This window comes from Monodelphis domestica, chromosome X (genome assembly GCF_027887165.1).
Source record: "Monodelphis domestica isolate mMonDom1 chromosome X, mMonDom1.pri, whole genome shotgun sequence".
Classification (NCBI taxonomy): domain Eukaryota; kingdom Metazoa; phylum Chordata; class Mammalia; order Didelphimorphia; family Didelphidae; genus Monodelphis; species Monodelphis domestica.
Window position 1 is genome coordinate 59,520,162 of NC_077235.1, and position 12,089 is coordinate 59,532,250.

Genomic DNA, 12,089 nt, shown 5'->3' on the forward strand with positions numbered 1-12,089 from the left:
TGCTGTGGAGAACAAATAGAGTTTGGACTTTCAAGAGAGAGATGGAATGACAACAGTTCATGATCAGATAAGAGTTAAGACCAAGGTTCAGAAACATAAACTGTAGCATTTGTGAATGATGGCAAGATCAAGACTGTGACCATCTTAGTGCATAGCAGAGGTGGAGTAGAGGAGTAGGCCATGAGTAATAAGTTGAGTAACTGTGAGATTCAGTGTTCAAGTGATTTCAGTATGCATGTTAATGTTCCCTACATTGAGGAAAGAAGTTGAGAGAGAGATTGTGAGTCAGGCACTGAGAAAAGAAGAGGAATGTTCTGAAGGTCAGTAGACAAGAGCTACCAGAATTTTTATTAGATGATAGATATAGGCTGAATGGGTTAGAAGAACCTTCATATATTGATGGTAACAAGGATTTTCCATCTTTTCAACCTTGACCACTGGGTTGGGGAAAAGAATGAGGTGCAGCCAGTGTTTTAAAAAGCTGCCAGGGTGACTGTATCATCAGAAGGGACTCTAATATTAGTGAGAGCCAAAAGATGGAAGGAATATATTTAAAGTGAAAATGAATTTCTTTTTTTATTCTTTCATTTGTTGCAAATTCTTTTTTTCCTTTTTTTTGCTATTATAAAAAATTGGTTTCTCTCTTTCTTTAAAAAATGAAATTAGGACACATAAATCATCAGCATTCCTTTATGTTTCCAACAAAACTAGCAGCAAGAGTTAGAAAGGGAAACTCCATTTAAAATCACTCTAGACAAGATAAAATACCTGGGAATCTACTTGCCAAGAAAAAATCAGGAATTATATGAACATAACTATAAACACTCTTCACACAAATAAAACTAGATCTAAATAATTGGGGGAAAACCGATCAATTACATGGTTAGGATGAGCTAATACAATAATAATTACAGTCCTACCTAATTTAATTTACTTATTCAGTGCTATTCCTATCAAAAAAACTTTTTATAGAATTAAAATTTAGAATTTTAGACATGAGAAACTTAGAAAAAGTTATTTCAGAGTTCATCCCAAAGAACAAAAGATCAAGAATATCAAGGGAGTGCAGGGGTAGAGAAAATGGCAGCATAGAAGCAACAAAAATTCAGACATCTGAAAACCCTTTCTTACTGATCACAAACTGAATGCTCCTATGGGACTGAAAATCAAACCTAACAACAAGACAGAGCCAAGGAACCCTCCTGCTTAACTCAATTCAAAAGGTACTCCCCCCCAAAAAAAGCTGGAATCCGAGAATACTCAGGTTTAAGGGTCCCAGGACCCCTCCCCCTCACCTAGAGTGCTAAGCCTCTAGTGGCAGTGGGAACATCTAGGCGGGCAAAGGCTCAGAGCATTGAACACAGGCAGCAGGGAAGGAGCTAGAGAGGGAGCAAAGAGCAGGCAGCCTGGTCAGAGCAGCTGAGACCCTCCATATTGCTCCAGTCTTCCAGGAGGTTTTGGCCTCAGAGAACATCCAGCCCAACCCAGCTGGACTTAATCCCATCAAAAGTCTTCAAAGATCAGAGAATCCCAAGGTCCAACACCCCTCCCCCACAGACTTCAGGGAGAGATCTTCTGTCAATGCTCCAAGAGGGGAGACTGACAGAAAGCCCCAAAACCAAAAAAATGAGAGGAGCAAGAGCACAGACAAATATGGGGAGCAAAGAAGGGGTAAATATGAGCAAAGAACAGAATAAGAAGAAAGAAATTACAATTGACAGCTTCTGTACAGGCACAGAACAAAGAGCAAATGGAACAGAGGAAGAGGCAAGTAATAAAACAGAAATCCCAGGGAATTGGATACAGGCTTTGGAAGAACTCAAAATGCAACTCAAAACACCATTAAGAGAGGCTGAAGACAATTGGGAAAGGAATTTATAAACTAAGATAAGTCATCTGGAAACAGAAAATAGTGTTTTGAAAGCCAAAATCAACCAGCTTGAAAATGAGGCAAAGGAGATGAGAGATGAGGTAAAGAGAATGAAAGATGGCCTCCAAAGAAAATCAGACCAGAAGGAGAAGGATGACCAAAAAGCCAGGGATGAAATCAAGTCTTTAAGTACCAGAATACAAAAACTAAAATTAAGTGATCTCACAAGGCAGCAGGACACTATAAATCAAAACCAAAAGAATGAAAAAATGAGGAGAATATGAAGCATCTCATTCACTAAACAGAGGATTTAGAAAATCCTCTGAGCTAAATCTAGAGGATTTAGCTCTCTTTAAAGTAGCCAAATATGTCTTAACTATGAAATTCAGGGTCCCTTTCTCAGTCTTCATTCTTTTTTACCCCTATTCAGCTGTGGACATTGTGACTCATTCCTTTTGGATACTCTCTCCTCTCTAGTATTTCAAGAACCTGCTCTCTCCTGCTTCTCCTCCTATCTGTCTCACTATTTTTTCTCAGAGAACTGAGGAGTCAAGGAATTGGATGTCATACTATGGACTTCTGTTGGACTTTCATCTATATTAAATGTAGTAATTAATCACCATTATTTCCCAAAGCTCTGTCTTTGGTTCTCTCCTTTTCCTCCTGAACTATCTATGAGTTCAACTAGTATCTCTATGCAGATGAGATTCGAGATGTATATATCCATCCCTAGTCTCCTGAGATCTAGTCCCACCTTAATAAATGATACTAGACATTTCACACTGGCTGTAAGTAGCTCCAATTTACCATGTATGAAAAAAAGACCTTTTTATCTTTTAACCCCAAACTCTTCCTTCCCCCTAACTCCCCTGTTATTAGCTAGAGCACATCCATACTCCTAGTCACTCAGGTTTATGGTTGTTGGTATCACCTTTGTGTCTTCACTTCTCTCACATAGCCAATATCCCTTCTCAACATATAAATGATTGAGTAAAGTATTTATTAAGCACTTACTGTGTGTAAAGCACAGTGCTGGCACTAGGGATACACATGAGATAGTCCCTGACGTCAAGGAGTTCTAATGGGGGAGGCATCACATATTCCAGGTTTCTGCTGCAAGTCAAATGGAAAAAGTCCTTAGGTTGCTGTGGCAAAGAAGATATTGATACTGTTTATTTTTGTCATTTCTTCCAATAAAGTCACAGTGGTTTCTGATGTTGAACCATTTGACAGTGCCAAAGACTTTCATGGCAACAACTTTCTTTTTTGGGGGTCTTCAGTAGGTGTGGCTGAAGAATCTGAAGGAATAGTTGCAAGGCTAAATCCCCACAGAGGTTGATTGCCTGGATGATATCTGAGGGCACTGGGTTGGATGGAAGTATTCCTGTTCCTATGTATCAGTTTCAGAATCCTTCGTTGTCCCTCTGAGGGAGACAGCATTTAAAGTGGTGGTCATGTTTTGACTTGCCTGGCACATGCTTTTCCCTCTGTCTCCTTCAGGGTATCTTGTTGTTTCAACTAAGCTGTTGATTTGACTTCCCTTTGTGTGACACTTGATTGGTAGTACATAGGAATGGATGTTCAGGCTGGACTAGAAGCAGAAATATTTATCTGTAAGGCAGATTACTACTATTTCCAGAGCATTTGTGCTTCCTCTCTGCCTGTTGATGGCAACTATGATCCTCTTCTCTTCAACAATATTCCATCTCCCACCACCCTGCCTTTTCAATGGCTGTTGCCCATGTCTAGAATGAACTCCCTTTTCACTTCCTTCTAGAATCTTTGACTTCCATGAATAGTCATCTCAAATTCCACTTTCTGCAGGTCTTTTCTGGTCCCCCTATCTGATATATCCTTCTTTTATTATTTTCTGTCTCTTCTGTATGTATCTTGTATATGTATATGTACCTATTTTTTTCATGTTTATACCATTAGAATATAAGCTCCTTGTGGGTAAAGATTGATTTTGCCTGGCATATAGTAAATACTCTATAAGTGTTTCTGGATTGATTGATCAAACACCACAAACTCCAAAGGGTAATGAAGAAATAGTTACTTGGAATTAAGTAACAATAACATATTATCAGAAATAATTAGTATGAAAGACATGATGTGAAGGATATCATACAGGAAAAATATGACTAGCAATGAAGTGTTATCATGAGTATGGAGAAATAACCGATGGGTTGTCTGAGTACTATACTAGAGCCCATATCATATTAAAAATATAGAGGAACATGTCATATTTGTAAATCCTCTAGAGTGTTAATGTTAAGGCACATTCAAGATTCACACAAGATAAGAAAATTTAGAAAGACTGTATTCTGCATTGCTATAGAGGAAACACAAATCTAGAAGATCCCAGATCCAGTGTAATAGGAGAATAATCCATAATGTCTGGGAGCACAATGTAAGAAATGAATGATCTTCTCTAAGTTCTTAGCACACAGGTTAAACTTTGGTCCTGGCTAATAAAATCACTCAGTGTCTAGCCTGGGAAAGGCATTTAAAGCAATCTAGTTCAGAAGCAATTGATTTTTTTTGGGGGGTGGATCTTTATATCAAATATCTTTGATAAGGGCCTGATTTTTTTCTTTTTTTCTTTAGAATATTTTTCTATGGTTATATGATTCATGATACTGGAGCTGATAAGCATTTCCACAAGTTATTATATATATATATATATATATATTTTTGAACAATTTGAACAATTATATATATAATTCAATATAATTCAAAGCCTATTTCCATGTGTAAAGGGGAAAGGGGGATTAATTTTTAAAGGCTTGGACTTGATTATTTAAGAGTTTGGTCATCAGGAATTTAATTAATTCCAAAGAGATTTTATTTACAATTTATTTACAAAATATAAAAAGAGTGAAGCAAGAAATCAGAGAGAGGATAAGGTAAGATATCTAGCCTGAGCACTAAGTAATTTACTCCCAAACCTCTGGGCCGGGAGAATTAATTTCAGCCAGCCTTGGCAAAGCCTAGGAACTGGGCAGTTTCTCAAGAGGATAGGTCTTTCCTGAGGCCAGTCTCTTCAGAGAAAAGCCAACAGTTCAGAGTCAGTTTTTTGCTCAACATGTGTCAGTCCAGTCAGCATATCCTTTTGACACTTATCACCAGCCTCAACACAAAAACATGAAGAATTGAATTCCAGAAGAAGTGGAAGTCCAAGTTGAACTCTGCTCCAAGAATCCCCAAACTCTTTGTAGCATCCTCTCTTTCTCTCTTAAAAGCATTTTCTCTTGTGTCACTTCCCCTAATTCCACATTTACCAATCACAGCTGACGCTCTGTTCTAGGACTACCCACAAGGCAGTTAGTTGATTCTGATTCATTACCCACTATCGCACACATGGGTCACTGATCTCCCACTTCATGGTTAAGTAGTATATTTGTACTTTTGGTGATTAGATCTAAATGGGCAGATCTTCATACTTGACTTTTAAGTACCGGGTTTGTACTTTTTGTGATTGAATCTAAAAATAGGCAGGTCTCCATACTTAACTTTTAAGTAGGGTATTTATACTTATGGAGATTAAAATCTAAAAATAAGCATGAGTTACAATTTAAATCTTCATAATCAGGGAAGAGCTAAGTATCTTCATTGTTATAATCAGAGGAGAGCCAAATCCAATCTTCACACATGTTATTCATATTTGTAGTAGAGTGATCTTTTAACATCAAAACCTCAATCATACCATACTGAGTTACATGATTGACCATATGTTTTCTTCTGAGTTGCTTCTCCCACAGTTCTTTCTCTGGATGTGGATAGCATTTTTTTTTCTCACAAGTTCCTCTGGATTGTCCTGGATCATTGGTGCTCGTAGAAAAGCCTATTACATTCCATTGCGCCATAATGTATCAGTCTCTAAGTACAATGTTCTTCTGGTTCTGCTTCTTTCACTCTGCATTCATTCCTGCAGGTCTTTCCAGTTCACATGGAATTCCTCCAATTCAGTATTCTTTTCAGCATAATAATATTCCATCACCAACATATACCACAATTTGTTCAGCCATTCCCCAATCAATGGATACCTAAGGACCTGATTTTTTAAATATATAGAAAAATAAACACAAGGTTTTTTTTTTTAGTTGGAGAACTATTCCCCAATGGATATGGTCAAAGGTGATAAGCAAATATCTCAAAAAAATTGCCAACAACTAATAGAGGAAAGACTGTTCCAAATCATCAATAAGAGAAATATAAATCAAAACACCACTCTTATTTCTACTCACATCCAGAAAATTGGCAAATATGATAAAAATAGAAATAGTTGATAATTGGAGGGATTGTGGATAGGTATACTAATAAGGTGTCAGTGAAATAGAGAAGTGGTCCAACCATTCTGGAAAGAAGTCTAAGAAAGTTGCTAAGTGTCCATTCCTTTTCATAGTGATCTCACACTCTAAGCTGGAGAAATGTGGATTATCTTTAACAATGGAGCCTGCTGGAAGAGAAACTTTTAGTGAAAACAGGGAAGATACTCCTCTGGTATTGGTATATCCCATGAATAGTTATATCTCTGGGAGCAATAGAGGATCTGTCATCATTTGACTTATAAGGGTTTTATCTTTGTCCTGGCCCCATTTCCATTCTTTCTCCTGTCTTAACCACCCTTTGCATAGCAGCAAAAATACTTGCCTATATAACTCCCTTTGTCAAAAATCTTTTGTAACTCCCTTGCTCAACTTGGCATATAAAGCCCTTCAAAATCTAATTCCTACTCATCTTTCAAAATTACTTCACATTTTCCCCTTTGTATGAGTTCCAACCAAATATGACTACTGGCCATTCCCTGAACTTGGCATTTCATCACCATCCACAGCCTCAACTTAAAAATTCCCAGTCATTAGTTTTTTTTCCTGATTTTTTTCCTGATAGTTTTTCCCTTCTGATACTACTTTGCATTTAATTATGTGTATATGTCACATAAGCTTATATGTATATATGAGTGTATATATAACATATGTGTATAAGCTTATGGAAGCTTAAAATATAAGCTTCTAGCATGTAGTATGACACCTTCACATAGATGCTTAATAAATGTTCATGAAGTTGAAGCCCACAAATCACAGAATTAAATAATATTGGATGTGGAAGGGTTCTTATGTAGCTCATTGTTTCATATTGAATACAGGGAAATAAGGTCCAAATAAGACCCAAGAGTGATTATTTAATGTACTTCAGCCATTTAGTAATAAATTGAAAAAATAATGAAATATGTTAAAAAGAGGTAGTGACTTTTCATTTGTTCTTTGTTTAGATCAATACTGTTCTTTTAGAAAAAATAATTGTGGGAAAATGTAGGTATTTTCAGAAGTCCAGGTCATGGATATCAAAAATATTGCAGGATTATCTCTAAAGGTCTGATTATCTTATTTATAATATTATGGTGCAAATAAATGTTGCCCCCATAATTATTCTAATAAATTCAATTTTGTTTTGTGAATGTTTTAACTGAGCATTTAATTTAAATTAGCTATGTGATTATTACAGATTAAATGAGTCCCAGAAGAATAGAAGCGAATGCAGGGAAATTGTGTTAGAATGAAAGAGTTAGCTCTACCATTACCATACCTGGCTAAAGCATCAAGAAATTTATAGGTGACAAAGTCCAGGAAAGAAGCTAGTAGTAAAATACATGGACTCAATGATTACTCAAATGCCCAGAGTTTAAACAACACATAAAAGGAACTAAATCCTAACACAAGGGGGAAAACCAACCTCATAGGTATCTCTAACACTTGGTGGGATGAAATCTAGGATTGGCCCATGCCTAAAAATGGGAAGGGTGGTAGTGTAAATGGAAAAGGTATACACTTGAGAGGAAATTCAGAAACCAAATGGAGGAGGCATGATGAAGAAATTTGGGTGAAAGTCAAAGGAGGGTTGAATAGAAATTATTTTGTCATTAAAATATAATTCAAACCACATGAAGAGAAAGAAGGAATAGATGAAGAAACTTCATAAAGCTTTCATAGCTGGAGGGCGCTCTCTCTTTCTCTGTCTGTCTATCTGTCTCTGTCTCTTTCTCGGTCTCTGTCTCTCTCTCTCTGTCTCTCTCTCTCTCTCTTTTTTTACAGGCATTTATTATTCCTCTCCAAAACCGGTTAGTTAAAGAACAAATAGTAGAAACAATTAATAACTTGATTGAAGAAAATGATGATGGGGAGACATCCTTTCAAAACCTATGGGATGCAGCCAAAGCAGTACTCAGGGGAAATTTATATCCTTGAGTTCATATATAAACAAATTAAGAAGGTCAGAGGTCAATGAATTGGGCATGCAAATTAAAAAACTAGAAAGTAAACAAATTAAAAATTCTCAGATGAAGACTAAATTAGAAATACTAAAAATGAAAGGAGAAATTAATAAAATTGAAAGTCAAAGAACTATTGATTTAATAAATAAGACTAGAAGCTGGTACTTTGAAAAAAATAAAATAGACAAAGTACTTGTCAGTCTAGTTAAAAAAAGAAAAGAAATAAACCAAGTTGACAGTAACCAAGATGAAAAGGGAGACCTCACCTCTAATGAAGAAGAAATCAAGGCAATCAGTAAAAACTATTTTGCCCAATTATATGGCAAAAATATGGCAATCTAAGTGATATGGATGAATACTTACAAAAATATAAATTGCCTAGACTAAAAGAAGAATAAATAAATTACCTGAACAACCCCTTTTCAGAAAAAGAAATTGAACAAGCCATCAAAGAACTCCCTAAGAAAAAATCCCCAGGCCCAGATGGATTCACAAATGAATTCTATCAAACATTCAAAGAACAGCTAATCCCAATACTATACAAACTATTTGACAGAATAAGCGAAGAAGGGGTTCTACCAAATTCTTTTTACAACACAAACATGGTACTGATCCCAAAGCTAGGCAGGTTAAAAACAGAGAAAGAAAACTATAGGCCAATCTCCCTAATGAATATAGATGCAAAAATCTTAAATAGGATACTAGGAAAAAGAATCCAGGAGGTCATCACAAGAGTTATCCACTATGATTAGGTAGGATTCATACCAGGAATTCAAGGATGGTTCAGTATTAGGAAAACCATCCACATAATTGACCATATAAACAAGCAAACCGACAAAAATCACATGATTATCTCAATAGATGCAGAAAAAGTCTTTGACAAAATACAACACCCATTCCTATTGAAAACACGAGGAAATATAGGAATAGAAGGGCCTTTCCTAAAAATAATAAACAGCATATACCTAAAATCATTAGCAAATATCATCTGCAATGGGGAAAAACTCGAAGCCTTCCCAATAAGATCAGGAGTCAAACAAGGATGCCCATTATCACCTCTACTATTTGACATTGTACTAGAAACACTAGCAGTGGCAATTAGAGAAGAAAAAGAAATTGAAGGCATCAAAATAGGCAAGGAGGAGACCAAGTTATCGCTCTTTGCAGATGACATCATGGTCTACTTAAAGAATCCTAGAGATTCAACCAAAAAGCTAATTGAAATAATCAACAACTTTAGCAAAGTTGCAGGATACAAAATAAATCTGCATAAGTCATCAGCTTTTCTATATATCTCCAACACAGCTCAGCAGAAAAAACTAGAAAAAGAAATCCCATTCAAAATCACCTTTGACAAAATAAAATACCTAGGAATCTATCTCCCGAGACAAACACAGGAACTATATGAACACAACTACAAAACACTCTCCACACAACTAAAACTAGACTTGAGCAATTGGAAAAACATTAACTGCTCATGGATAGGATGAGCCAATATAATAAAAATGAACATCCTACCCAAACTTATTTATCTATTCAGTGCCATACCCATTGAACTCCCAAAAAATTTCTTTACTGATTTAGAAAAAACCATAACAAAGTTCATTTGGAATAACAAAGGATCAAGGATATCCAGGGAAATAATGAAAAAAAAAAACAAATGATGGGGGCCTTGCAGTCCCTGACCTTAAACTATATTACAAAGCAGCAGTCATCAAAACAATTTGGTACTGGCTAAGAGACAGAAAGGAGGATCAGTGGAATAGACTGGGGGCAAGTGACGTCAGCAAGACAGTATACGATAAACACAAAGATCCCAGCTTTTGGGACAAAAATCCACTATTTGATAAAAACTGCTGGGAAAATTGGAAGACAGTGTGGGACAGATTAGGAAATGATCAATACCTCACACCCTACACCAAGATAAATTCAAAATGGGTGAATGACTTAAACATAAAGAAGGAAACCATAAGTAAATTGGGTAAACACAGAATAGTATACATGTGAGACCTTTGGAAGGGGAAAGACTTTAAAACCAAGCAAGACATAGAAAGAATCACAAAATGTTTTAAAATAAATAATTTCGACTACATCAAATTAAAAAGTTTTTGTATAAACAAAAGCAATGTAACGAAAATCAGAAGGGAAACAACAAATTGGGAAAAAATCTTCATAGAAACCTCTGACAAAGGTTTAATTACTCAAATTTACAAAGAACTAAATCAATCATACAAAAAATCAAGCCATTCTTCAATTGATAAATGGGCAAGGGACATGAATAGGCAATTTTCAGATAAAGAAATCAAAATTATTAATAAGCACATGAAGAAGTGCTCTATATCTCTTATAATCAGAGAGATGCAAATCAAAACAACTCTCAGGTATCACCTCACACCTAGCAGATTGGCTAACATGACAGCAGAGGAAAGCAGTGAATGCTGGAGGGGATGTGGCAAAGTAGCGATATTAATTCATTGGTGGTGGAGTTGTGAACTGATCCAACCATTCTGGAGGGCAATTTGGAACTATGCCCAAAGGGCGATAAAAGAAAGTCTACCCTTTGATCCGGCCATAGCACTGCTGGGTTTGTACCCCAAAGAGATAATAAGGAAAAAGACTTGTACAAGAATATTCATAGCTGCGCTCTTTGTGGTGGCAAAAATTGGATAATGATGGGATGCCCATCAATTGGGGAATGGCTGAACAAACTGTGGTATTTGTTGGTGATGGAGTACTATTGTGCTAAAAGGAATAATAAAGTGGAGGAATTCCATGGAGACTGGAACGACCTCCAGGAAGTGATGCAGAGCGAAAGGAGCAGAACCAGGAGAACATTGTACACAGAGACTAATACACTGTGCTATAATCGAACGTAATGGACTTCTCCATTAGTGGCAGTGTAATGTCCCTGAACAATCTGCAGGGATCTAGGAGAAAAATACTATTCATAAGCAGAGGACATACTGTGGGAGTAGAAACACCGAGGAAAAGCAACTGCCTGACTACAGCGGTTGAGGGGACATGACAGAGGAGAGACTCTAAATGAACACTCTAATGCAAATACTAACAACATGGCAATGGGTTTGAATCAAGAACACATGTGATACCCAGTGGAATCACGCATCGGATATGGGGGTGGGGGGAGGAAAAGAAAATGATCTTTGTCTTTAATGAATAATGCTTGGAAATCATCAAATAAAATATTATTTTAAAAAAATTGGCAATGAGGAGACCAAGCTGTCACTCTTTGTGGATGATATGATGATTTACTTAAAGAATCCCAGGGAATCAACCAAATAGCAAATCGAAATAATCAACAACTTTAGCAAAGTTGCAGGATACAAAATAAACCCACATAAGTCATCGGCATTTCTATATATCTCCAACCCAGTTCAGCAGCAAGAATTAGAAAGAGAAATTCCATTTAAAGTCACTCGAGACAATATAAAATACTTAGGAATCTATCTGCCGAGACAAACACAGGAACTATATGAACACAACTACAAAACACTCTCCACACAATTAAAACTAGATCTAAACAATTGGAAAAACATTGATTGCTCATGGGTGGGACGAGCTAACATAATAAAAATGACCATCCTACCCAAAATTATCTATCTATTTAGTGCCATACTCATTGAACTACCAAAAAACTATTTTACTGAATTAGAGAAAACCATAACAAAGTTCATTTGGAAGAATGAAGGATCAAGGATATCCAGGGATATCATGAAAAAAAAAATACAAAGGAAGGTGGCTTTTCAGTCACAGATCTCAAACTATATTACAAAGCAGTGGTCATCAAAACAATTTGGTACTGGCTAAGAGACAGAAAGGAGGATCAGTGGAATAGACTTGGGGTAAATGACCTCAGCAAGACAGTCTATGACAAACTCAAAGACCCCAGCTTTTGGGACAGAAATCCACTATTTGATAAAAACTGCT